Genomic DNA, 27,726 nt, shown 5'->3' with positions numbered 1-27,726 from the left:
TTTGGAAAGTGTTGGGTAAGCAGTTTCCCTCAAGATAGGATGCAAGTGCAGCAATAAAGGTACCTATTGGAAGGTGTCTGTTGTGTTGGTAAGAGTCAGGCAACCCAGAGACAAGGAGAGAAAGTGGGAGCTGATCCTGTTCCTGCTGAGACTTCTGGGAGAAATATTGCTGGATTTCAGTACAGACAGTTGTGCTGGATGAATATGCTTATCTAGAAATAAAACCCGGTTTTCCAAGTGATTTTTTTTTCCTATCAGAAGTCCAATATGTGGGAATTAATTTCTAAAATAAGGATTGGAGTATCAGCTATGATCTAATTTAATAACTTGAGGATATGCAAAGCACCCTACAAATGTTAATGAACTAATCACCCAGCAGACTTCTGGGGTGAGAAAAATGTGATCTCTGTGTTACAAATGGGAAACTGGGGCACAGAAAAGATCAAAGATTTAGATTAGCCCTTTAGTTCTGTTCATAATTAATACACTTACCATGTACAAAATTAGCCAGTTAAAAAAAGAAAATGATGTAGAACTGTTAGCTGCAGAAGTCAGAGAAACTATTTTATTAAGCAATTATATAGATCTCCAAACCTTTCACCTCTGAGTATAAATCACGATTTAGGGGCATCAAATCAAGTTCTTTTCCTTGTGGCTAATATTATTTTCCATCCTCTTACACTTCTCAGGTGCCAAAATAGTGAAGTGGTGATACTGTTTTCATTACAAAATCCTGAAGACAACAGAACAAAAAAACTAATGTGCTCAAAATAAATCTTGACATTACCATGTGTTACATTAAAATTGATTAGATTAAGGATCTTGCACATCATTTTTATGGTCTTTACAGCAGCATAATTCCACTGCCTTTAGCTTAGTACCTCTGATTTATACTAGTGTGTGTGAAGTTGGGCTGTACTTGTAATTTAATTCCATGTATGCAGCTTTCAGCTGCAATTTTTCACACCCTTCATGAAGGTTACACATAATCCTGGCTGCCACCATCCAAGTGGGTGTTTACCAGAATAGAATAGGGCAAAGGATGACTTTGTGCAGCTCATGTAATCCAGTCTGTAGTTACTTGGTACGATATTTTTCTTTATGATGATTACATGACAATGCTGAATAAAGATTTGATCTGAAATATTTCAGCCTTTAGGGTCCATTTTTTTTGTTGTTTGAGAAGCCTTTTCCCCCTTGTTCTCAAAAGACCTTCTAGATACCTTGTGACCACGCAGTTATTAAGGCCCAGTATACAAACTATAGTTTTTCAGAAAGAATTTGCAGTTCAATGGAAAAATGTTTAGTAATGGGATAAAATTAATGTTGCATCAGTGAGTAAAAATGAGATCAAACACAAATGTGTGCTAGTTCCTACCTGGTTATGCATTAGCAATTTTATTTGTCCTGAGATGTTTTCATTTCTCTCTAAAATAATGTGGGATAACAGTTACTGCTAATCCTTTCAAAAATACATTCCTTCCTTACCAGCACTCCCTTTACAATGAGAATTTCCCTGTTTCCCTGGAGATTCTCCTCTCATCCATGCTGTGGGGTTAATCCTGAAATCTTCATTCAGACAAAAAAAAAAAAAAAAAAAGCATTAACCTTCCTGGAATATTTTCCCGGGCTTTGAGAAAAGTCTGAGGATCTAGCTTTTAAGTTTATAGGGAATCTTTCCTCTTTCATTTACAATGGTGCTGTATTAACACGTCTTAGTAATGCTTAACTTCAATGCTTTGACTTTTAATTTGAAACATGGCTATTAAGGTGATAAAGAAAGGTACTGCTAGTTTTCTGGAATGTCCTCAATAGTTTTGAGAGGTATTACATTTTCTCCAGTGTTGAGTATTTTAGTGCTCTCCCATTAATTTTTATCTCCAAACATAAAAATGAACTCTTTCTGATGTGAATCGTGAAGAATATGGATATTATATACTCTTTATACACTGATTTTCAGTTTCTGTTCTGTTATCAGGTATTTCTGTTACCCATTTTGGTTTTATGGTGCTATTTTTGAAGTTATGACTTTATCATTGCAATTCCAAATGGTACATTCAGGACAACTGAGCAAAAATAAACAATCCTGTTCTGATCCTGATTGCATCCGAACCTGCTGCAGTCTCTGATTCTACAGGGCTGGCAGTACTTCCCTTCAAGTGCAGGTTGCATGCTAAGTACATCTTTGTGGGATTCAGTGACTGGTAGGACCAGCTCTCAGCATCTTCTGTTATTCACAGGAAACCCACAGGGAAGATCTAGTTACATATTTCTTGAATTTCAAGTAGGTAGGAACACCCTGGTTAAAGGCATGTTTTTCACTCAAGCTATTATTTTATATATATTAGATGTATACAGTATATCAGATTATCTGTATAAGTATCAGGTAACTACTCCTGCTTTGCTGGTGGAACAACTTATTTGCCATGGCAAGCACAGCTGTCTTCTAGCCTTCGAACCAGATTAGGACTTCAGTGCCTTGGTTGCTATTTGGTTATCTTATTCCCTTGGCTGGCTGTTTCTTCATTCTGGTCCTCATTTTTCCTGCCTGTAAAGGATGACAATATCAAGACAGACTTGCCTTGAGATAAGAGATGTCAAAGCATGCATGCAAAGCTGAAGCTTATGTTAGAAACTTCAACCTTGGAATTAGTCTACTTTCTTTGCTGATAGTCCTCACAGTATTTGTAGAAGGTTACTTATTTCAATTTCAAGATTAATGCGCTTTAACATAGACAAAACAAACCAAAACTCTCTCTCACACACACACACAAAACAAACCTTGTCTGCTGTGCTTTAGGGATACTTGCATCCTTGAACATCCTGTTCTTGTCCCTCTAAGGAGCCATGGACTCTCTTCGTGAAAGAATGGGGAACAAGGGAAAAGAAAGAGTATGACTTACTTCCTCTGGGTTGTACCTTGGAGCAGGAACTGGATCGGCCAAGGAGTGCATTCATATGTGAAAGCTGTGCAGTGCTCCTGTGCCAAGGGAAACATAGATTCAATGTGGACTATGGTGGCAATCCCAGATTTGGTATTGTCAAACCTTACTCATCTTCTTCTCAGTTGGTAATAGCAATTTACTGATGAGGGGAAAGTTGTAGTCCCCACCAACATCTGCTGACAAAATGGGTTGGCCATGTGCTGAACTGTACATGTTATACAGTTTCACCTGCAAGGACAGATGAAAATCAGCTTTTGAGTTACCATCACACCAAAAGAACAGTTTTTTCATAAAGTCATCTATGCTGAGTAATTCTGCTTTTACTTTACATTAAAAAACGAGAATTTCTTCCCATTTTGGAGTTTTCTACATTTGCGGAACAGATATTTTGGAATACAATACCTCTTATAATTATTTGAGATAGGTATGCTTCAGTATTGTAAAGCTGATGACAAACATGAGGATAATTGGCAATATTTGTTATTATTCTCTAGGACTTTAGGATCATCCAGTAACTTCTGAGTCACTGTTGCTTTTTTGTTGGTATTTTTTTTAAATTTTTTTAAATTTTTTTCATGACTGGTCAGAAAAAAATCTGAGTCCACAAATGAAATGAGCACCAAGGTCTAGGAGGTAAAGGGTAAGAACTGAGTTGTCCACTTGCTGAAAAAATTCATGCCTTCCACCCCAGCTGGCAGCCCAGAGGCAGCAGGGGGGAAGTGGTGAGGGACAAGGGTCCCACTGATTGTTTTGGGATGGCAGTACCGGTTCTGGTGCTGAGCTGCAGCTTTCCTCCACATTCACTCATGCAGCAGCTCTGATGTACTGCAGCCTCTTGGGAGCTGTTATTTAGTGCTGCAGCAGCTAATTAAACCCTGGGAAGCAAAGTGCTGGAAAAGTGAACCTCAGCTGTATTTGTGAAGCTGCACTGCCTTATTTTCTTTCCCTTTCCCTTTCCCTTTCCCTTTCCCTTTCCCTTTCCCTTTCCCTTTCCCTTTCCCTTTCCCTTTCCCTTTCCCTTTCCTTTTCCCTTTTCTTCCCCCTCCCCTCTCCCCTCCCCTCCCTTTTTTTTTAAGGGTCCCCAAGGCCATATAAGTATCCTTACCTGCTGTCTTGCCAGAAGCTGGCAAGCTGATGGTAAGTTTTGCTCCCCTCCATCTTGCCCGGGCCAGGCACTGAGGCCTGATGTCGTTCCTTGATACCCCCCCCTGCAGTGGGTAGTAGAGGGGTGATGGCTTTCATCCCAAAACTCCTGGTGGTTACTGCCTGCTAAGACCCATAGCCCGCAATGGGAACAGGCTGCCTGCCAGACTTTCCCCACTATCCCAAGATATAATATATAGGGTTTTCTTATCTCGAGGTATGATTTCCTGCTGTGTTTTTTTTCTCCTTCTGGGAAGGCTCACTAGATGGCACTGTGTTCCTGCTGGACAAGCCACCTCTGCTCCTAGGGTAGGTGAAAGGCAACATTGCCTTTGTCTTTATTTTCATCTGTCTGCGTTCAGTCTTTACCAACGGGAGGAGGGGGAATTGGGTATTCATTAATAAAATGTGCTTTAGTACAGTTTCCCATTCCAGCTTCTGGAGCCCTGAATCATTTGCCCAAGGGAATCTCTAGTTAGAGCAATACACTTTATATTACATGATTTTCTACTTTGTTCTTTCAGTGTGCTTCTCTCTTCCTGTTACCGCCCATGCAGCAGGCTTGGAAGGCATAGAGAAAAGTGGGACTGCAAGTTTAGTGCAAGACTAAACTTTCTCAAATGTGGATGTTGCCTTGCAAGTTTGGAAAACAAATCAAAATAGTAAGTGTGTATGTTTGACTACATGCACATAAATGGCTAAAACACAGCTATCCAATGACATGAGCACATAATGTTGTTCACCAAGTTGTAGTTTCAAGAAATTCTTGCTGTAAATATTTTAATAGAAATATCTTTAAAAAGTGCTTGACCAAAATCAACTTCAGCCACCAATCCTACAACTCTGGGATGAAAGTCTCATGATGAGAGAGTTGCTTGGGGCAGTTAAAAGTTTCTATACCATTTTAGGATCCACAGATCCATAATTTGGCAGAAAAAGAGAATAAAGTGATGAAAAAAAAGGACTAAAAATGCTAAAGGACTAAAAATTAATTGTTTACCTTGGGCTGAAGCCTGAATGAAAAGCTTTTGGTCATTTCCTATTGGCTCCACAAACCTTAATATACTACTGCTTCTTTCTGCAAGAAGTGTTGCCAAGCAGAAGTACGTGGAAGAAGTGGGTGTTTGAGCTCTTCTTCACAGTGTCAGAGAATTCCTCACTACTGTGTTGTTTTGATTAGTAGCTGACTTAAATGCAGAACAATTACCAAAGGCAAAAATTCCACTGTTGGGGGGCAGACCAATTTATATAAATTTGTGCAAAACAATGTTGCTCAAAAAATGTGATTTGTGGCTTAATGCTATTTAAGTCCATTTTTGGATTGCAAACACAATTTAAAAAAAAGTATGTGAGTTTTAAAATTGAACGGCTTGAAAGGAGAGGGATGCAATTTCCTCTCTTCAGTTAAGGAGGTTCATTATGAAGGGGGTTATACTTATCAGCCTAAGACAATGAAGGTTGATAGCTGAACTCTAACAGATACTTCATGTTTTCTACAAGTCACTAGGCACGGATTTCTATAGTTACTGTATTTCCCTCTTAAGTTCACAAAAGGATATTCAGTTCTGTGAGATCTTGCTGCAGCTGGAGGATGTAGTAATTCTACAGGCTTCATTCTCTCCATAGCAATTGTAAATGAGTCAAGCGTTGGTGCAGCTGTGCATACAGTAGCTATGTGAAGGCAGACATGGAAGTAGGCCCTGTACAATACCTAATGTTATTCTCACCTGAAGCCTCTATACATAATGCCTCCTAGGCTGCAGAATGCTGCAGAAAAAAGTGCTGTGAAGAAAGTGACTTGGTAGTCTCTAAACCTTGAGCATCTCTTGCATCTGCAATGACTTTTAGTGAAGTCTATCTAGTGTTGCACAGACCCATATTTCAAGTCCATGTAATTAATGCGGTTCATTTTCCTTGTCAGTGCAGAACTTGTATAGAACTATGCTCCAGACTCACACACAAGACAGTCTGGACTAAGGTGGCCTGAGGAAAACACTAGAAGGAAAGAGTAGATGTCATATTCTGAGCTGGGCTAGATGAAGGCAGAATGAATACTGGTTCTGCTCAGTTTGAAAATAAACTCATTTTCAGTGAGTTTGGTTATAGAACACATGGTGAGTAGAAACTCAGGGTAGCAGTATGTGAAGGAGGGGTCTTAGATATCTTGGTGCAGTCATATTCGATGATCCCAATTGGATTCCATGTCACATAACTTGTGAAGACACTTATCTTCCTTGTGCATAAGCAGTTATGTGGTTCGAAGTTAACGTGATCCAATGATGTAATGGACAAAACGAAACAAGAATTGGAACTGACCAAACTTAGCAATGTTGTGAGAGTAATTCTAGACTGGTTATTGAGGGAGAAAACCCAGAGATGTTTAGCCATAAATTATAATAATGCTAGACAGATGAAATTGAAGTGTGCATTAGGGTTTTGTAACTCAAGGACACTAAGGACAATATTAAAGGTCAAAGTGCAACTTATGTTTCTGAATATCTGCCTGTGGGAACTGAAGTGGGGGACTGTACACCTAATCCCTGGTGCCTGTAAGTCTTATTACAGGATCTTCTCATTCCTACAGCTGTATGGATCATTGAGCAGTCGGAGTGGAGTAATCTTCCTTCTCTGCTGATCTGTGACACAAGGTATTATGTTTTCTGAATAACATTTATCATGCAATAGGATCATAAAATGCAAAAAACATTCTCCAGAACAACCATTTCAATTGCTGGATGAAGTCTTGTTGTGTTCTCAGTCAGTGTTTGTCTCTTCAAGGGTAACTTGTACCAACTGGAGAGCACATATATGGAATCTTGGTGACATATACATCTGCTACAAAAAGGAGACGTTAATCACCACTTCGTTGAGGTACAGCTGAGTTCTATTCATCCTTGAAAAACAAAACAAAAAATTGCTAACCAATGGTAATCACAGACCTGCTGTAGCTATTAACGCACAATCTTCATTTGGAGATACAATGTTTCTGTCTCTGTGTACTTGATTATGTAGATGCACAACTCCATGTGACATCAGCAGATCAGTGGGCTGAAGCAGATGAATCACCACCTGATGTATCAACATTATTGATGGTTTTGGTACTTTATTTTGGATTAGACTGAATCTGTTTCCCTGACATCTCATACATTGTCTTGAAGGACCACTCACCAGTTCAGTCCTTTTCTCTCTCCACTATGGACTGGGGTGAGCTGTGTAGAGAGAGGAACTTTGCATAGAGTCTGGTTTGAATGTGCTAAGGCTACTCTCCAAACCATACTGCTGGGTGGTAAAATGAAACAGGACAACACTGTGCTGCTGCTCTGAACCAGACCAGTAATGTGAGCACAACCCAGTGACCTCGTGTTTTGGGGTCAAACACTTCTGGTATCTTAGCTAGACTGTTTTGTTCTCAAGTCATTACAAACACAGCAAGGAACTTGTTCCTTTGTCTGCAACGTTGTCTAATGAATCACTTAGCTCACCATGGCAGTTAATCTTTTTTTTTTTTCTTTCTAAAATACATGTCATGACACAGCTGTTAGGTCATGTGCCCACAGGATGTTCTTCATGCTGTTTTTTTTAACCTGTTAGAACAGAAAAGAGAAAAAAAAAAGCCACGAAAAAACCAAACCCTTCTCTCTTGAGCCTCTAAACTCACTGGTGATCTTAAATTTGAGTCATACAAGCTCGCTTGTTCTTCAGCACTATGCACTGATAATAGTTACTCTTTAATTTAAGGATGGCTATCAACCATGATTTCCTATGCATATTTTCCCTTTGGGTACCGAAAATGAGATGCACATTAGCTGATTTTGGAGAGGCACTAAGTCAATCCAAAACACAAGGGTTGTATTGCCTTAGCCCTCTTGACTATTCCAAACTCAGCACGTCTGTTTTTTAAGAATGTAGGTGTGCAAATGAAGAAATGAATTTTGATTTTCTTCAGCAGGTGTCACAGCCACACAGTCCGTGTAAGTTTGAGATAAATCAAATTATATCCTTGCAGGTGATAGAAAATGTGAAAGAACAAGAAGCAAGTGAAGAGATCAATATCAGTATTTTCAGATTAGGCTGCAAAGTTCTCTTCCTTTTCTCTTCCAGACCACCATATCATAGACTTTTTCACAGATTGCTCAGGCTTTGTCTTAAACTTATCTGAATTTCTTCTCCTTAGTTTCTCCAGAGTTATTTGAATTTTCCAGGACCTCACTGTTCTGCTGGTTAGACAAACTTGTTTTCCAGATTAAATTTATTCAGAGTTCTTTTCTAACACATAGGTTTTATGTGATTAACTGAGACATCCAAGACTTCTGTACTATTGGTAGTTTCCAAATATTGTTTCTCCAATTTGGTGGAAGGCTATCATCATTTTATTAACTAATTTGTATTTGTCAAGTTGTTTACCCAATTTCTTTCTCTGGAATTCAAGGGCACTCAGTTTCTCTATGATGATGTTCTGGTCTTCCTCTTCATTAATGAGATCTCCTAGCTTTGTCAGCAGTAAATTTCATTATTATTTTTTGATATCAAAATCACTGATAAAAACATTGAGGAAATATTAATCAAAGACCAGTGACCAAATTATTAACTCTTCTCTGACTCAACTTGTCTGCCCTGTGTTGGCTGTAGGCGCATGCATGCTCCTCATTAATGCAGTAATTCTCCTCATCAATGTAGCAATTCTCCTCTTCCCCAGTCAAATCACTGATTTTCTGGACAGACTGTATCACACACTTTGCTAAATTAGATCCAATGCATTTACACAGAATCAGTTGCTGCAGTGGGAAGGAATCTCTGAAGATTATCTAGTTCAAATCTCTCTTCAATGCTGGGTTATCTCACATTTAGAGAAAAAAAAAGTCTAGTCTGGTGTGCACTTGCCAAATGAAGGTTGCACTTTACCCAGATTTGGTTTTGTCTTTCTATCTTTAACAAGTTTCTGATGGGACATGTACCTTCGCCTTGGTATGTATGTGTTAGGGGAAAAAAAAGTGCTTCTTGTTACGAGGGAAAAACTCTAGTAGGCTACTGTTGAATCAAATCTGTAGGATGTAGTTTGATTGATAAGAATCTGTAGTATGTTACTGGATTTTTTTTTCCTGCCCATTGGATGTCAACGGAAAAAATATGTATATTTTTGACAAGTGCTATTCCTTGGTATCATTGCCTGTATACAATTTTGTTGTTTTAATTTTCCTTTCTACTGCAAATGATAGCTTTGCATTTACAGACCTTAAAGCTACCTCACAGTACTCTCTTGGCAGTCCAGTTTTGAGGTAAAAGCATCAAGTAACATACCCAAGGTGAAGGATGGGTGGGATACTCTCTTCTTTCAGCTGCTCTGGCTCCCTCTGTCCCATGGGTGCACTTTAGGGTGTTAGATGTGACGCTAAATAGTTTGAGAGCAGAACCACATTTCCAAAGCTGAGCCCTTTTCTTGATTTTTGATTTAAAAAAAAAAAAATTGGGGAGGAGAATAGTAGGAGGAAGAGTGGATAGGGAGCTGTCAGCTGTAATACACTTTTTCTGAAATTCGTTTTCTACTCTGAACTTGTTGCAGATGGGGTTTCCAGGGTTCTAACACTTCAGGCACGTCAGCAGTTGCTAGCTTTCAGGACAGGATGCAGCCCCCTCCTTACTTTCTAAACCAGCACTCCAATCCACCCACCTTCCCTTTCCAACCTTAGTTTCCTTGTGCTTGGGAACTGCTGAATCACGGCCTGAACCTCTGATTGATCACCTGAGGCAAGCAATGAGTCAGCCATGGGAGCACAGCTGAAGGCAATTCACCTGTGCTGCTGGAAGGGGTGGAGCCAGGCTCCACCTCTCCTAGACCCACTTAAGAGCTGACTACGAGTAGGGAAGGATCTCTTCTGGAGATCTAGTCTGCTGGAGTTTCATAAGCGAGCCTAGGGTATGGGTAAGCTTTTTTTTATCTAGTCTCTTTCTGTTGTTATAATCTGCTTTACCTAACTCTCTTGTGTATATTGTAGTTGTAACATCTTAGTATTCACTGATTATACACCTTGCTTCTACACATACATTTTAAGCTACAACTAGCTCCCTCACTCCTGTTTCTTCCCCCTCATTTCCTATCTGACAAAATGGGGACTCCAGTCCTATTCCTCTTCTTTCTTAATTGCTCTTCTCCTTTAACCTCTGGGGTGACCAGCCTATGACTAGCCCTTTTTCTATCCAAGCCCAGTGCTCCCTTCCTCATCCTACAGAGATCCATTTACACTGGTGTTACAGGCATAGTTGTGTTGAGTGCTAATTGCATCGCCATCTCATCACACTCTGGGAGCCATGAGGGATTCACCCACACAGACATTATTAAGAATATCTGCTGCCACCCACCGTGCAAATTCACCTGGAAGAGATTTCTGTATGCCTTGAAGTCAGGAATCTCTGATCTTGATGTAGGACTTGTGAGACTGTCATGAAAACAGAAGGACTGAGTTTTTAGGTGTGACAGGTATATGTTGTGAGCGTGGAGTTGGGAGAGGAGGGTCTGTACATAAGATGCAAGAATGTGAACTGGTCATTCATGGTATTTTAGTGTCTGTAATGTTTTGCCCCCTATCTTATGAAAGAATCGTAGAATGGCCTGGGTTGAAAAGGACCACAATGATCATCTAGTTTCAACCCTCCTGCTATTTGCAGGGTGGCCAACCACCAGACCAGGCTGCCCAGAGCTGCATCCAGCCTGTCCTTAAATGCCTCCAGGAATAGAGCATCCATAACCTCCTTGGGCAACCAGTTCTAGTGTCTAACCACCTTCTGTGTGAAAAACTTCCTCCTAATATCTAACCTAAACATCCCCTATCTCAGTTTAAGACTATTCCCTCTTGTCCTATCACTGTTGACCCTCGTAAGCAATCTTTCTCCCTCCTGTTTACATGCTTCTTATCAATTTTGAACATGAAGCATTCATTTTTGCTTCAAATTAACTGTGAGTACAAAAGAAATTTTACTGAAGACAATTTAATCATTTACAGATATGCTTGAAATGATCATTTTCTGTCAGCATCAACAGCTATCTTTATGATAGCGACTTTCTTTTTTTTATATTATAGCAATATTTCCTGTTCTTTCTGAAATATTTGAAGAATGGCATTTCTGACAGATCCCAAGTAGCTGGAAATTGTTCATATAACTTATTGAAACTAATTAGAGTATGCTTAGAATGGGTCAATTAAACAGTTGTTGAAAATTTGAGTAATAAATTGATCATTGTCGATTCTGTTATGTTAGTATGCTCTTTATAGCCATTGCTACTCCCACAGATAAAACTGCTAATGTGCTTCTAATACTCAAGAGGCATGCTTCCCTGATAAGTCAGTCCTTCATAAACAAAGCAGTGTGAATCATGCAGAAAACTCATGGAAACCTGTGGCCTGTTGTAGGATAAGATTGACTGGAAAGGCTTTCAGGCATACAGGTAAAGCGTGCTCAGATAGCAAGGAAACACGATTTTTCGGATCAATCTTTGTAAAAGCTCTATCAGTATGTATTCACAGAACTTTTTATAATGAGGATGTGTCATACCTTATTTATAGGCACATTTTAAAGGTAAGTACTTGTTTTTCCCACTGGTAACGTATTCTGCAGGCATGAAAGAAAGAGGCAGAAGCATTTTAAAAGATAAAGCTGGATGATCCAGGCAGTTGAAGTCATGTAAGTGTTGACCAAGGTGAGCTAAATGAATCTCACCTCTCCTCAGAGCTTTGTCCTTTGGGAAGGTGGGAGACACATTTTTCCTGCTCTTGCCTTTCCATCTTTGTCAATATTATCTATTTACACTGATGTGTCTTTGGAAGAGAGAGGTCTGGATCCAATCCATTAAGATTGCATAAGATCTCAGTTGATGTTCAGAGAGGTAGGGGTAGGCCTCCTTATCGTGCATTGTATCTTTATAAACTGAACATAAAGGAAGTCTAACTTAGATGACACCATATTTAAGTTTGCTTGAGCTGGACAGTCAGTTGCTCGGGAGCACTGAACTCTCTAAGAACATCTGTACCACAAATTATTGTTATGACTGTCTTACCTCCCAGGATACATGCTGGATTTACTTTATTTTAGGCTTCACTGTTGATTAAAGGCCTTAAATGATATAAATACATTTTGATTGAGTTCAGAAGTGGAATCTCTCCCTGCCTTTCTTCCACACTCTTTGTTTAATCTGACACTGCAACAGAGAGTAATATTATCTTTCTTTAATGATACGTGTCTCAGAGTTGCTTAATAGAAAACAGGGCCTTTTGCAATTTTTAATCTCTTTGTTGGTCCAGGATAAAAATTCTTGGCACCTAACCATGGCCTGTGACAATTTCTACTCCTTCAGATTAACCTAACCATTTAATTTCCTTACTCAATTTTAATGCCTTCCAAATCATATAACTCTTGCAGTCACCTCCTACTTTAGATCCAGTTTGGCCAAGCTAAACACATTTAATGATTTTAATCTTTCTGCATAAATCAATCTCTCATTTTGCATACTGAGGTTATATCAGTTGGACAAGATGAAGGAAGCTCATGTCATAGATTAACATTCCCACCCTGTGTGTGCTTGCCTTCTTGCCAGATGGCTGAGAAAAGAGATTTTGATCATATTGCTCGATAAAAGCAGTCTTGGTTGGTCAGGACAGGAATACTTCTTACTTCCTTTCAGAAATATATAAAGCCCAGCAGTGGGGTAGTCCAGCAGCTGGAATTTACTAATAAAGGCATGAATGTCTAAATTTCTGTCCCTGCTTCACATTCTTTCACCTTTACTCCACTACTGTTGGAAAGCTACTTAGGATAAGGCACTCAAAAGTTCTTGCACCCAGATTTTCTCTTCAACACCGTAAGATCTGGCTCCTGCATGGTTGCTCCAGGGAAAGCGTGGGTCTCCAAAGGTATGTGCAGAAGCAGCCATCTCCAGAGAGGCAGCCATGAGGAAATATACAGAGAAATTTTAAGCACCAGCCTAGAGGTGAGTCTAATGTACTTCATAGGATTGTTATCTGTGGACGCTTTCCTCTGAAAGGGTTTAATTTCTCAAATGCAAAGGTGGGGAATTGAAACAGATTTGTGAGTAGCTGAACTGAAAATGTCCAAGGTGCTGGAGGGAGGGATTCATTGCTTTCCTCCACTTAATTGAGAACAAAGACTAGAAGGTTTTCTCATCCCGGGGAGAAACTATAGCCATGCATGATTCTTCCCAACCCCTTTATTGGGGAAGGTGCCTCTTGGATTATTGGTTGGTTAGGGCTTAGCTCTGGTGTAATCGCCAGGAACTGCCAGAGCATGAATGGTGCCTTGAGAGTATCCTCAGAATTCCACGGCCCCCTGGTATAATTAGATCTTGAGTGAACATTACTGATAATCAAGGCAGATATGGGTTTATGTGGCTGCTGAGCAGCCATCTTGAGCCTTTCCTTAGGATGAAGGAGTACCTCTGCAGAATGCGCAGGAGAGTGAGGGCCCAACCACTCTACATCAGCTCACCTGGCAGATGGTGATAACAGTGCTGGACTGACATGCAGGGTGCTGCAAGGATTATTAATAGATTAAAAGATTGTACGGTGCTCAGAGGTGTGTGATGGGGGCTTTGTAAGAAGTTCAGATCAATAAAGGCTTGGCAGTACAAAACCTGGCTTAAGCAATGCAGTATTCATGCTGTACTGAAAGCAGCATCTATCTCTTCATAGCTGAAAAGACCCAAATCATTTTTGTTTTGCAGTTCTTGTAACAGAAGCATTTATATCTAGCTAAAATAACTTTTGTTTTCATTCTTTATTCTACTTTTTTTTTTTTTAATGGCAAAATCATATTTAGATATTGGATTTATAAAATTCAGGTTTCCCTCTTTCTTCGTGGGACAAAAAGTAGTATGAATTAGCCAGCTTTTAAAAAATTCTTTAGTGCTTTTTTTTTTTTTTTGTCCATACTGATATTCCTTTCCAGCATGGAATGTTCACCTGCAGTGCTCATTGTTTTCTTAATGCCATCTGATAAATCGGTGGCAGCTGGCTTAAGTGCTTTGGTTTCTGTCTTTCAGTTTCTCATCCTAACAAGTGATGTGAGGAGAACTGTTACATTCCACAGAAAGCTTACTGAGTAGACTGTGGTCATTTTGTTTTATAGAGTGATGCTGCTATTAAGCATCTGATATTTGTGTCATATCTGTTTATATGGTAAAGTGTAGTTCAAATCCCATCTTGGTTCCTGGTTACAATGATTTTCTTTTCAGCTTTGCACCAGTATTTAAGAAGGAGAATTAAGGTAATATTAAAAACACGAAGTATGTAGTTTGTAAAGTTGACAAACTTTAAGATCAAAATATGGACTTCTCTTTTTTTCTTGATATAATCTGAAAACCATTATGGAATGCTGAATGCTTTTCCTAGTGCTCTTCCTTGTAACTTTTACTTATTCTAATTCTTAGGGCCTCAATGTCTTGTGTTTATTCTCTGTCATTCATTAGCACATGTGGGATTGGAATCTGTGGGATTACTCTGTTAAAAACAGAATATTTTCATCTCCAGAGATGTCAAGCTTGTGAGAGTGTTGATTTATGTTAATGTCATATGTTGAAGGAGATGGATGAGAAATATTACTTTTCTCTTTTCAATTAATGATCAATTGCATGGACAGCATTTTTATACTCTATGCTTGCTTTGCTTCATCTGTTGTGCCCAAGCATTGCTTGCATTTAGTGGCTCTCTGCTGGTTGGGCACTGGGTAGCGTATTTTTCATGGCACAAGTCAAATTCAGTTTAAATTGTTCTTTTTAACCCTGAGGTGATGTCTTCAAACACCTCTAACTAATTATTTTTCTGGTTCTTTCAACAGCATGTCTACAGACAAACAGAGCTTGTTTGCCTTAATAGTGTATGACATGACTGTGTGGATTTATTTCACCTTGCATATTGCCCATTGCATTTTAATTTCCATCTGGAGGAGCGGAACTTGTCTTTGCAGATCTTTGTAACAAGGATTACAGTGGTATGAGGCAAAATGAGAAATGTGCCCAGTGCTTGAGCTGCATTCTGTTGGGAGGTAACTTGCTCCCAAGTAGAATGCTTTCTACTTGATGCATACAGTGATGTCTCTCATTTTCAGCACAGTACTTTGCTCTTAAAAATTAAAAAGCAGACCTGGAAAGTGGTATGAAACATAAAATAAGCTGAGCTGGTCATCTGGGCTATCTTTAAATAGGACTGTATGGAGAAATAGACCAAGAAGGAGAAACTGATAGGCAACTGGGAGCTTAGGCTTCCAAAGTGATGGCAAGGAAACTGAGAACTTGAGATCTGGTGAGTGAGTTGGTGTTTATTATAGTAAAATGCCCCAGAAGCTGAGAAGCTGGAACCCTTGACATCCTTAGACACCCAGTAGGAGGAGTGGTGGGACAGCAGTGAAGTTTCTGAGAAATGTCTGCTTTTCAGTACAGGTTAGCTCAAAAATCTTGGTTTTGACTAGTTAGTAGTTACCAATGAAAATCTGTTTTATTGTGAATTTCCTAACAAAGTCCAGTGGAATTATTGGCGTGGTAATATATGAACAAGTTCCTGAAAAGGGTAAAAGTACAGATAATGTCTAGAAAAGGCTATATTGAACTCTGCCATTCATTTGATGTACATCCTGAAGAGTGAAAATTACTAGAGTTGATGACTCCCGTGAATGTATCTCTGTTGAATGAACCTGCTCAAATGTCTTTTTCTTTTCTGTTGCTTTCTCTCTGTTTTAAATTACACAGACTTAAATGAAGCTGCAATGGGTTTTACCCATAAGTTCCTCTGCTTTTTTTTTTCGTCATTGATTGAACTCCTAGTCTCCTGTGACACTGTTGTATCCTTCATTTTAACTGTTACTTATTGGGATCAGAGCGTCTTCTATTTGTCCTCTCTAGATCAGGCAGTAGTGGAAGAGTGCTATAATGCCACTACAGAGCCTGCTTTTTAACTGAAGTGACATTTGGCGTATGTATCCATATGTACCCATACATATCCTTATAACCATATAATCCTGGATGTGTCTTCACGTAGCAAAAGTTCACCTTCAGACACAAGTATTATTGGCAGAGACTGTTAGAAAGAGATTAATTTAATAATCAGATTCATTCTCCCCTATTAAAATGATGCTTAGATGTTGGATGACATAAACTTTCTTTCCCATATGATCTTAATTTTCATAGGAAGTCGCCTGCGATTTGCAGAGTCCTATTAAGATGTGCTAAGAAGTTCCTTGAGTCCTGCCTGGCAGAAACCTGGAGCTGCCTAAGGAACCTTCCAGTAAATTAGCTGTGTAAAAACATCAGAGAAGAATCTAACACTGAAGAAACTGGCTTATTACAGCTCTTTTGCTTTAGGGTGGATGGGGTTTTTCCTTTTTTTTTTTTTTTTTTTTTTTCCTTTTTTTTTTTTTTTTTTTCTTTTCCTGATGACTCCCCTGGGTGAATAGGAGACTGAAAAAGAAGCATGAGCTCAAACCGTAACTAGACCTAATCTTTCCAAGGAGCAGATGGTCACAGCTTTGCATCTTCCCTCCTCTGCACCAAATGGAGTGTGGGGACAATGTTTGGAGATGCTGCAATTTAAAGCAGAAGACTGTTATTTCAGATCTGCGATGTGATTTTTCAGTAGTACAGCTCTGGAATTGAGTAGATTCTAGGGTATTACAGATGCCAAACGACTTTCCAAGAGTCAGAAAACAAAGCAGCAACTGTGTTACCACAACTACGGCACAACCGATACCTTTTGAAAAGCCACTGGTACTAAAGAACCTGCCCTTGTTAAGGAGATTTTAAAACTCACCTCTTGAGTCTTTCAACATATGGTGCTCAGCAGAGCTTAAAAGGTTAAGAGCTACCCAAACAAAATATTCACTGTCCAGTAGCCCAGGAGCTCATTATCCTTAAGTACTGCAGTGTTTATAAGCATGCTGAGGAGGCAAAGGACATGAAACGTACTTCTACCTTCAGAAGGGGAATTAATGTATTACCATTCATTCCTTTTAAAGATAATATTGCTTATTTAGGAAGTGCTAAAGTACATGATGTCTTTACTGATTAAATTTCCTGTGTAAGCAAAATGTTCATAAAGTTACATAACTGCATTTTTCTTCCTACTTCATTGCTGGCAGCTTCAGTACAGGCTTTGCTCTGTCATCACCTCTGAGAGATCTGATAGCAAGGAGAAAAGAGCAGAGGGAGAGCAGGGGAATTGCAAATTGAGGAGTGATGCTGTTACTGAAAATCCTTCATTCAAACTCCCATGAATTTTTCTTCCTTCCTTCCTCTTGCATCCCATAACAGACCTAGGCTCTCTGTGGCCTTATGCTTCCCACCTCATTAGTGGGTCATTAGTGCTGCTCTGACACAACAAAGTTCTAGAAGTCGTTTCCCTCTGAGCCTGTATGAACTGAGCCAGAAACTGAGATCACCTTAAAACACCCTGAGTGATGATTAGAAAGTCAAGCCCCAAAGCTGTTATTAGGGAACATTCAGTCTAGAAATTAGAAATGGTAAGGAATATGTGTGAGGAGAGATTTCTTTGAAAGGCTCTAAAAGCATCTTTGTCTGCCAAAAGTATTCTGTAAACAATTTGTTGTCTTGCATTTATGAGTCGCTGGACGGGAGGAGATGCGAATCTGCTGCATGGATCTGCAAGCAGTGAGGAGTGACAAGTGTGTCACACTCTATTTGTTCTGTGATATGCATACAAACTATGTTGAAAACCTTTTGCCCCAGGAATCAGGAGAAGTCGTTCTTACGCCCCATTCTGCCTCTTAAGGAATCAGAAACAGTCCTCTTTCAGCAGATACAGAAGGTGTCAGTCTTCTATTCAGTCTAAGCTTTTCTCTGAAATGCAACTTGTCTTGGTTTTGGCAGCAATTAGCATTTTGTCTCGGTGTACATGGGGGACTTGCTCCAGATGATTTACAAACATCAGGAGAAAGAAGGGAGTTGATGCTGTTTTTGAGTTCCCACCGGCTCTTCTTTTTTGTTGCAGAGTAATAAAATGGGTGTTTTTTTCCTGATGAGCGCCAATATTTGTCCAAAATAACTTAAACTGTTTATGAACTTGACTCCATTCAAACATTTCTTTTTAAGGAACCATGTGAAAGCTCTTATTTCTTCCATGATGGATATTTGTCATCAGTTCTGCGAATGTTTTGGTGGACCAAAGGGTGGAGTATTCTGTTTTGCTTGTTTGGATTGTGAAACAGGAATATCTGTAACGTGACAGGGCATGAAAGAGGGTGAAATGAATTAAGGCTCTTCTTTAATGAATGGACTTTTGTTTATAACAAATACAATAAATAAACTGTGGTAAATCCACTTTCAGTAAATCCAAAGGATGGTTGATGCATACATTTCATAGGGATGTGTGGTGGCAGACTAGAACTGGTGATATATCATTCCAGATGGGCTTTTTCTTTTTCTGTCTTTCTGTCTTTCTGTCTTTCTGTCTTTCTGTCTTTCTGTCTTTCTGTCTTTCTGTCTTTCTGTCTTTCTGTCTTTCTGTCTGTCTGTCTGTCTGTCTGTCTGTCTGTCTGACATCATTCCAGATGGCATTCTAGATTCTGCAGATGAGTCTTTTTGTTATCATATTTCGGCTGAAAGAACTGCTCTGCTGTAGAGCTGATGTGATATGTACTGTTGTTTAATCTGACTATGCCAGCTCAGAACCTGGAAAGACAAGTATATTCTCAAGCTGGATGCTTCAGGAGTCGTCTAACCAATGTGAATCACTTAGTCTTTAACATAAAGGGGATAGGTTTCTTCCTGCAAAATTACTTGCTAAACTGGATTGGAGTAAATGGACCACTGGATATTCCATGCTGAGTGTGGAAGTCCTGAGCAGGCATTTACCAATAAAACATATGATTATGGCCAATGCTTCATTCAAAGACTTGTATTTATTTAGCTGAGGAGTCCCTTTAGGCAAATGTTGTGGATGACTGTCCTTTAAATTTTAAATCATAAATTAAGATATCACCACAGTCTACCATCAAGAGAAAATGAAAGGGATCTGTATCCAAACATGATGGAAATTGTGACTACTTGCCTCTCTAAGTATTTGAAAACATTGAATTTTGCCAAGAAAATTGTGCCAGAAATACAGGTCATTAGAAAGCAAAAGCTGTAAGAAAGCACAGGCATTACAATGGATCATTTTGCTTTAACGATCTTTCCAGGAAGTACAGCTTTTGAGCAGAAACTTACTATTTGTTGTATAGGGGCTTACAAACCCACTTGGGTCAGAACCTCATGGACACCTAGCCATCTAATTTCTTGTGATGATGCAAGTTTATGTCACTTTTTGTTTTCGGATGCATCTCAAAGAGTACTAATAGTGTCAGTGGGTCAGCTTGCAAGGGAAAAGTTCAAGGTGGCTGATGCACTCTGTGTGTTTCTGTTAATGTCAGAAAATGCTGGAGTTGAACTCTATAATTCCAATCCCCAAATAAATATCTGGTATTTCTGATTGCCATCGAGTTCCTCATAAAATCCCATACATACAGTGCTATTCAATATCTGGGATCCCTGATTCCCGGAAAGTTCCTTTGAAACACACTGCTAGCCAGGGTAAGTATTTCTGTGGGATATGTGGCAAGAATAGTGCTAAGATATATCTGTGGACAGATTTTACTGTTGAAAGTATGATTGGCGATCCCTTTCTACCAGATTTTGTATTAACTTGATGGTAGGCATCCAGTTCCAGCTTCAGGCACTGACTCATACCTGTAGAAATACCTCTCACTGATAGTTCATGTGCTCAGTGAGGCAACAAACTGCAAATGAACTCAAAATCATCAATCAAAATGACTTCACCAACTTGTTCCTAACTTTGATTGACCCTACATTTTCAGGGTTGAGAATGCAAAATGCAAGCTCTGTTGCTCAGGGTTTAAAGTTTGGATCAGATAAGACATACTGTTCCTTTGCTCTCACATAGAGGAATATAATTATAGCCAAATCTCTACTGTGAAAACATAGTGAGGTAGAACATGAAGTTCTTGCATGTGTAAGCATAAACCCCATCTTCTATAGGTTTTTTGACCTAATCAAGCAGGCAACTGAAAGTTTTCAAGAATGAGAAAGTGGGAACATAGCCGAAGAGAATGTCCCTTGTCATTTTTTAAAGGACACTCAAAATTTTTACCCTAGCATTTGCACAGCTCTTTTTGGGCATAATAGCAGATCTACCTAACGTAACTGTAGAAAAGATTTAGCAAAACTTCCCATTCTAGTCTGATCAGGATGCAGACAGGCACTTAAGGTCATTGGCCTGATCCACCTTGCTGCTAACAGTACCCATTTTGAGATCAAAGGTGTCCTCGTGCCCGCAAGCTCACAGGGCTTCCCAGTTCCCAGCAGATAAGCACTGGCTGGCTTTCTTTTACAGATTGGCTTGTGCAAATGTACCACTCATGACTCCCACATACAATTGGAGTGAAATAGGCTGCTGGAATGTGCAGTGATCCATCTTGAGCACAGAGCCCCTCTGTTGTGCAGAGCATAATGAGCACTTGAACATGCATAAGTTATGCATAGCTCTGCTCCCATCCAGCCTATGGGATGCAGGTTTATGTAGCAGTGAACATGGCCAGCAGTGTGCCCAGGTAGCCAAGCAGGTCAGTGCCATCCTGGTTTGAATGTATAGTGAGAGAAATAGGTTAAGGAGGGTGGAAATGAGACTCCTTTCCACAACTACTGTCATCACACTGTGCTCTGAGCTGAGCTGCCATGGATGACGTAACTGAGACAATCCCAAAATACGGAATTTCTACTTTATAAAAAGTCAATTGACCTTTGACTTTTTGAAGACCTTGATCTGCTTTACAGTTGATATTGACAGGGTAAATTGATAGAACTAAGGCAACTTTGCTCATAGTTGTTACAGAAGGCAAACAATTGTGTGGAAAATGGCCTCTTGTGATGTTGCATCATCCTGTGGTGACTTACTGGTAGTCACTGTGAACTTGTTGCTGTGGCTAATCTGCTGAGCAGCCCTAACAGAAACAAAGATGTCCTTCTTATTCTTATGTGTATTTTTTCTTTTAAGTGCATGGAAATGGAATTGAAAAAATCATCAATGTATTTTCAAGGATATTACCAGTGTATGTAGAGAAAAAAAAGCTTTTTGAACCGAAGTTCTGGATTTTCTAGGATTTCCATTGCATTTTAAGAAATGGAGGTAAAAGTGTTCAACATAATACAAATTTCTAGTCAAATAAAATGTATGATGCTGCAAGGTTAGGGTTTTATTGTTATTTTTAAAATTAAAGTAGAAATTGATCTCAGTCAGAAATCGTTTTCACTATCTTCTTGTACGGTTTGTAATAGGGAAGTAAATCTGCAGGAATAAGTTGGGCTGTTCTTCTGCTTCATTAGGACTTGTGAATATCACACTTGATTATGATCTCGGCCCCTTGCTCTTGCTGCACCATCGTCAGTCACAAACTCAGGCAGACAGGTGATCAAATTCTTTAAAGGTATGGAACTAACATGGAAAATGACCCACTGCACCCAGAGCCAGTATCCTGGGCAATCAAAAGACTGACACAATATTCACTGGTGGAAAGTTTCTTTCAGTTGTTTTTATGAAGCTCTGAACTTGCTGGTCTTTTGCTTCTCTCTTTCAGTTCTAACCCCAGTGGGCTTTTTTAGTTGCCTCCGTGGCTCAAGTGCCTTTCAGGAAAGCAAAATGGTGGCTTAATACAATGCCTCCAAATAGTAGGTTCAGGACACTAAATTAAAGAAATTGGTTTGGAATAATTTCTTTGCATTCAGATAGTTGCCCATGAAGGTGCAGGCAAATACATTGTCTATGAGTCCTCCCCGTGAATGATAATGGCTTAGGATTCCATGTGGATATAAACCAGGTTGTAAGTCGACAGCTTACTCACATTCAACCCCTGCTTGATACATACTAAGAGAAACCTACTTAGATCTTCTTGGAAAGTAGATGTCCCCTTTTGTGGCAGCTGGTAAGGTTCTGAAACATTCTTTTATTTCTTGCTGAGAGAAAACCAAGCTTTTTCAAAGATGTTCACCAAACTGAGTTGTGTGAATGTGTCACATTTCATCAAAATTGGAACTGTTTGGGAAGGATTACATGAGTCTGTTCTCATGCACTTTCTCTTCCTCTCTCTTTTACATTTTTCCCTACTCCACCCTCCTCCCTCCTTCCTGTCAAAATAGTGAGTGACCACTTCTGTTTTGCCAAAAGGGCAAAATTCAATAAAGTAAAAAATTTGGCTGTCTCTAAATATGTTCTTTCCTGTACAGCTTAGCATCAGGACAAAAATACCTCCCCTGCTGCCCATGAGCAGCAGTAATAACTACAGTATTATACAACAAAAAATATTCCTGTTAAAACTACTGTAGTAGTTAAAACTACTATATTTTTGGGGCTATAGAGGTAGGCAGCAGTATCCTTTCCTTGCCCTCTCTCCTACCCCTGTACCACAACAAATCAAAGGTCAGTGTAGCTGGAGCTTGTGAATCCCAGCGCCTCCTTCCTTGGCTGTGTACCCTCCTGATGAGAGATGATCATTTTAGGCAAGAACAATGTAGGGCAATCTGTTTCCAGATTTTCTAAATATTTCCCAACTTCCATTGCATGCTGTTGTCTTCACACTGCAAACTCATGCCAAGAACTCCCCAACAGCATTCTTCTCTGGCTTCCCAAATTACTTGGAGAACAAATAAACCTTTCCCTGAGTCACTGATTTCTGCAAGAAAGCATTTATGTTTATTATATATGAAGGAAGAATCACTTGACTGCACATTTTACAGCTTGCTGCTTTCCAGTGAAAGCCAAAAATAAGGAGATCTTTGACAGCACAGAACTGCTTCCTCCTCTGCATATTTCTAGCTGTGAACAATAAATACTTCTTGCTTCCCTGAGCAGCCAGGGTACTGCTGCACTGTGCAGCAAGGAATTGCCTAGCAATTTCTATCCCCGCCAAGCCCGTAGAGCTCTAGGACATGTTATGGCTTCTGTAACTGGTTTTAGTGCTTGGATGAAAAGCCTTTAATGTAATAAGCACTGTGTATGTGGTCCAATTGCACAGGATGATAGGATCTTCTGTATTTCATTGATCCATTCTGAAATTAGTACTGGAACAATTTAGGAGACTCTAGAATCAAATAGGAGAGGACTTCTTTTGACCATTAAAAAAACAGTAATTAAGTTTGGACCACAGAAATTTTCAGTACTTGTCATCAGAAGTACTTGAGGTGATCACAATATGTGTTAACATTTGAAATGCTCACAGCATCAGTAAAAGTTTTCCCTGCCCTATCCGTGTGCCTTTGCGTCGGGTATGGCTACGTTCTGAGCACGCATAACCCTTGATTGCCTCCAATTTTCTCCACACTGCTCTAGCAGATATGGACATTTATATTTCCGTGCATTTCTTCCTCTGGGTCAATTCCTCACCACTTTATCTGTTGGTAAAGAGCTATTAGAGCTGGTGTCCCACCATTTGGTGTTTGTGTTACAGCTCTACCACTCTTCATCAAGCTGTTCCAGAACAGAAAGCACAATTCAGTGATTAAAGCAAAGAAGGGTGGTTAATAGACAATGATTCTGTTTATCAAAAGGGCATCAGAAGCTGCCACATAGCCATGCTGTAGACCAGTACTCAGCCCTGTGATGTGGCTCAGGATGCAAGTGCTCAACGTCAGGAAAAACAGAGTGAATTTCCTTTCCACTCAAAATTTTGTGTGCCTGAAAGGTCATCTGATCTTTTGTCTCCTAGGTATATCGCCTGATTTAAATCACATGCTGCCTCTCCTAGCAGCATCACTTATATTTTTGTGATAGTTTTACGGAGTGAACACAGTAAGATTGGTGTACATTCTGAAGTGTGGAGAGTTCATTTACCTTTAGATTTGAAATCACATTACCACAGCCTAGTGCCCAAAATCCGAACAACTAAACTAATATGTTCTAATACAGGCACCCAGATTCTGATGCTAAAAGGCATCTGATAATTTTCATAGGCTTCTACTGCCTAATGTCAGCCAAAATGTCTGCTGTTTTCCTATTACTTAGTACAAATGGGCTATCACAAATCTTAATTTGCCATCCTTACAAAATGTGTCAGTGTACTTACTGTTACACTGATATGAAACTTCATCTCCTTTGTTTTAGAATAGTTGTTTTTTAGAATTATCTTTTCAAGGTGAAATGGCTGTACTTTGCTTCATGTTTGTCTGCTTGATCCAGATAGAAGCTGAAGAATAGTATTTCTGACTGTTCTTTGTGTAGGTTGGGTGAGAGGTTAGCAGAGGCTGCATTTTGGTCTGCATTGTCTGCTGATGCATTATTTTGTGCTCTGGATGATCCTTCACCAGTTGTTTTGCTTTGCTGCAGCTGTGAGTAGCCCAAGTTTAAGTCCAAGGAGCAGAAACTTTATATCTGCATTTGGATCTGCTCCTATCTGCTCTAACCAAGTATGTGATACCCTTTTAACGGAGTACACTGCAGGTTTCTCCCCTGCGTTAGCCAGTATGTGGCTGTGGACGCTGTGGGCCATGAAAGCAAATCCTCTTGAGAAAGCCTACTGCTAAACTCACTCAGTAACTCTTCAGAGGAGCATGAACATTGTTTTTACAGCTGAATCTCATGCAAGGTTTAAACTATGGGCCATGGGTCTAAGAGATGGCTCCCTACCGTATGTTTTTGTTGCACAGAACAAGGTCAAATCTTTCCGAGATTGGTGTTATGTAACTAAAAGTCTGCACAGAAAATTTTGTTTTGTTTTAGAAAAACAAAAGAATCTCCATTATTATAAGCACATGAGCTAAAGTAAATAGAGTACAGTTTAACAGTTGATTTGGAAATTTTCACTGTTTCCATAGTTTTAAAGCCCAGGAATTTGAATAATTTTTGAAGAAATTAAGCAACTGTAGCTGCAGTGGGCAACCTCATGCAGTAGAAAACTGACCATTCAGAAGAGCAATTTTTGTGTTGCAAAATAACTTAATTTTCTGCTTGCTGTCTCCTTTGAGAAACCTGCACACTCAGTACTTGTGCAGTCCTGTCGCGGAGTGATCGATATGCAGCTGCATTCTGTGAACGGTTCTGGAATTTCGTTCTCCCACTCACCCCTTGGCATTTCACAATGAGCTTTCTTGTGCTGAAGCAGGGACGGCCTCCACAAAACATGTGTTTCTTCATCACGTGGAATTACCAGATCCGGTCCTTTTCCTAATCAGCTGAGCTTTTCAGTGTGTACCGGGTGTCAGGCAAACACAGTGGCTCACAAAATCAGCTCAGGTGACTCTTTAAGGAGGCTTCTAGTGTCTGTAATTTGCTGCTTGTGTTTTCCTTTCTTTGAAGCACACCTCACTTCCCCACTTACCAAGCAGCACCATGGCACCAGTTCTGTACAAAAATGAGGTTACGCTCCCTTATCAGCAGTGAGTGCTGTTTCATTTCAACATTCATGCCACAGAAAGCTGTGCAGGGATATATAGGTTGAACACCTGCAAGACAACATGAGGACTTAGGGAGCGGGCAGTGTGGCTCAGTTGTTTGATGTGGGAGTTGGGCACATCTAGCCCTGGCAGACAGAGCCTAAGCATATGCAGACTGGTAGAGCTCTGCTAAATTCAGGGGTACTGCATCAATTTCTAAAATATGAGCACAGTGACTAGCAAAATTCCTTTTCTTGAGAGGGCATTTCCTAGCCATTAAATGCCAAATTATCCAGATTAAAAAAATCTTGGTTTGCTTCCTGTGTTGCTGTGGGTAGTTAATGAGCAATGGTATGTGGCTGCACCACCCTCTGGGGTTTAATCTCTATCTCACATTAATAGTTACACCATAGAGATCCACTGGATGGAGAATATTCCCTTTCAAAAACCCTTCTTACACCTCTGTAAACAGGCTGCACCTCTGTAAACAGTTTACTAGAGGAATTGGGTGAGAAAGGAGGCATAACAGAGCAACTGGTTCAGCTCTTTGAAATTTTGGGAGGGCTGACACAGTCTGCTTTGCTGAAGAGACAAAGGTACAGGACTTGTGTCCTGCAGGCTGCCAGTAATGTGGCCTCACTGTGGACTGTTTCAGTCTCCCATTAGGGAGTCTTGTGCACAGGGACTGTGCTGCTGCAGGGGCTGACAGCTGGGGCATGGGCCTGGCCAAGCTCTGCTCCCCGTGCTGGTTAAAGCCAGTCTGGAGATGCTCACTGCTGGGCAGTGTTCTGAAGTCTGAATGAGTTAAATATAGGAATAACAGATGGAAGAATAGAGGCAGAAGAGGGAACCCGAGGTGACGAGAAGACAATGCTGGTGAGAAGCACTGTTTTTACCAGTTTCAGTCAGTTTTCCCCACTTCTCCACTAAAATTCTGTTTGGAAAACAACCTTTTTTTCTTCTCCTGCTGGGCTTGTGATTACAAATAAAAATGTAAGCATGTATGTGGCCCTCTTGAATCACATTTTCTGCATAGCTTTATTGAATTGGTATCTTCCATACAAGGCAAGGTCTTTTCAGAAATCTCTTTTGTCACTGATGTTTTCCATAAGCCTGCTGCCAGCATTCAAAAAGTCGGTGTTGAAATAATGGAGAAAAATGGCAGTGCCAAGCAGCATGCTGTGTTCCTGGAAACCATGGGTTAAAAAGAGAAGTTTTTTGGCAGCTGATTGAAATCTAAGCAGGATTTTTCCGGTGTGCTATTTCCCCCATTTGTTCTCTCTTCACTAATATTTAACAGGCTTTTATTGATTACGGAGGCAGATTTGTACTGTAGGTGGAAATGTAAGGTTACTTTTTTGTCCAGTAATCGGTGGCTATATGTGTATCTGTGTATAATAAATGTTTCACAAATCAGCGCTGGAAGAAATCACATCCTGGCACAGTTAGCTGTAAAGGCAGAATAGCATTAGTCATTCTTAAAAATATACATCTCAAAATCTAGGTAAATTCTCCATGGAGACGTGTAGAAAGTCCCCACTGCTGCTACCTAACAATTGCATCTGAGCCTAGTCGTAAACTCAGCTTCACAAGTGTTGTCAGCTCCCTCTGGGTCTGCAGTCAGGTCAGCCATCTCTCCCCTGGTAAAGTGAGAGTGCTTCAGATCTTATCTGCAGCAAGTCTCTTTCACGTTCAGCTGACAGCTGCAGATCTGCTTTGGCTTGGGTTATTTGGACTTCCATCCTTAGGGAGCACTGTAAGTTCCCACATGTCCCCCTGCTTCCCTGTTTAAGTCCCTCAGGCACCATTCCCTGTGGAGTTTTGGCTGTGCGTGCAATGAAACTCTCATTTCCCAGCTGGGCACAGACCTCTAGGATTTTTTACAGATCTCTAGCTGAGATTTTGAGTGAAATGGAGAAGACTAATGAAGCTGATATAAATTTGTTAATTTATAAAATTTTCACACAGTTCATTTCTTTTTGACTGATCTATTCCTTGAAATAATTGTTAATTTGCTGTTTCAACTTATTTCACCGTTCACTCCTTTTTTCTTTTTTCATTTTCCTGCCTTTGTTACAGTTGCTTCTGCTAAGCTTCTTGTGTCCTCATGAGTTTTTGCAGAAAGCTCCATTTCCATACTCCATGATTCCCTTAATTCTACACCTAAGTGAAAGTGTGTAATTCTCACATGAAGGGTGACAGAAGTCT

General features: G+C 39.9%; 2 long non-coding RNA genes across 2 annotated transcripts in view; one reads left to right on the top strand and one right to left on the bottom strand.

Annotated features, from left to right (window-relative positions):
• Positions 1-1,489: 1,489 nt before the first annotated feature.
• LOC122157828 lies at positions 1,490-4,281 on the bottom strand. The gene is made up of 3 exons (XR_006168033.1): positions 4,051-4,281; positions 2,782-3,173; positions 1,490-1,569 (listed from the first exon to the last, which is right to left on the bottom strand). It is a non-coding gene; the product is annotated as an uncharacterized LOC122157828 (long non-coding RNA).
• A 299-nt stretch (positions 4,282-4,580) lies between these two features.
• LOC122157795 overlaps positions 4,581-27,726 on the top strand; it is a 50,525-nt gene continuing 27,379 nt past the window's right edge. The window contains exons 1-3 of the long non-coding RNA XR_006168027.1: positions 4,581-4,750; positions 6,673-6,736; positions 6,867-6,959. This is a non-coding gene — a long non-coding RNA (uncharacterized LOC122157795). The remainder of the gene's footprint in view (positions 4,751-6,672; positions 6,737-6,866; positions 6,960-27,726) is intronic.

Source organism: Centrocercus urophasianus, unplaced genomic scaffold (assembly GCF_019232065.1).
Source record: "Centrocercus urophasianus isolate 14NV4802_14NV808 unplaced genomic scaffold, USGS_Curo_1.0 seq_10, whole genome shotgun sequence".
Lineage (NCBI taxonomy): Eukaryota > Metazoa > Chordata > Aves > Galliformes > Phasianidae > Centrocercus > Centrocercus urophasianus.
The sequence above is the reverse complement of the archived record's forward strand: the minus strand, read 5'-3'. Positions and strand labels throughout refer to the sequence as shown.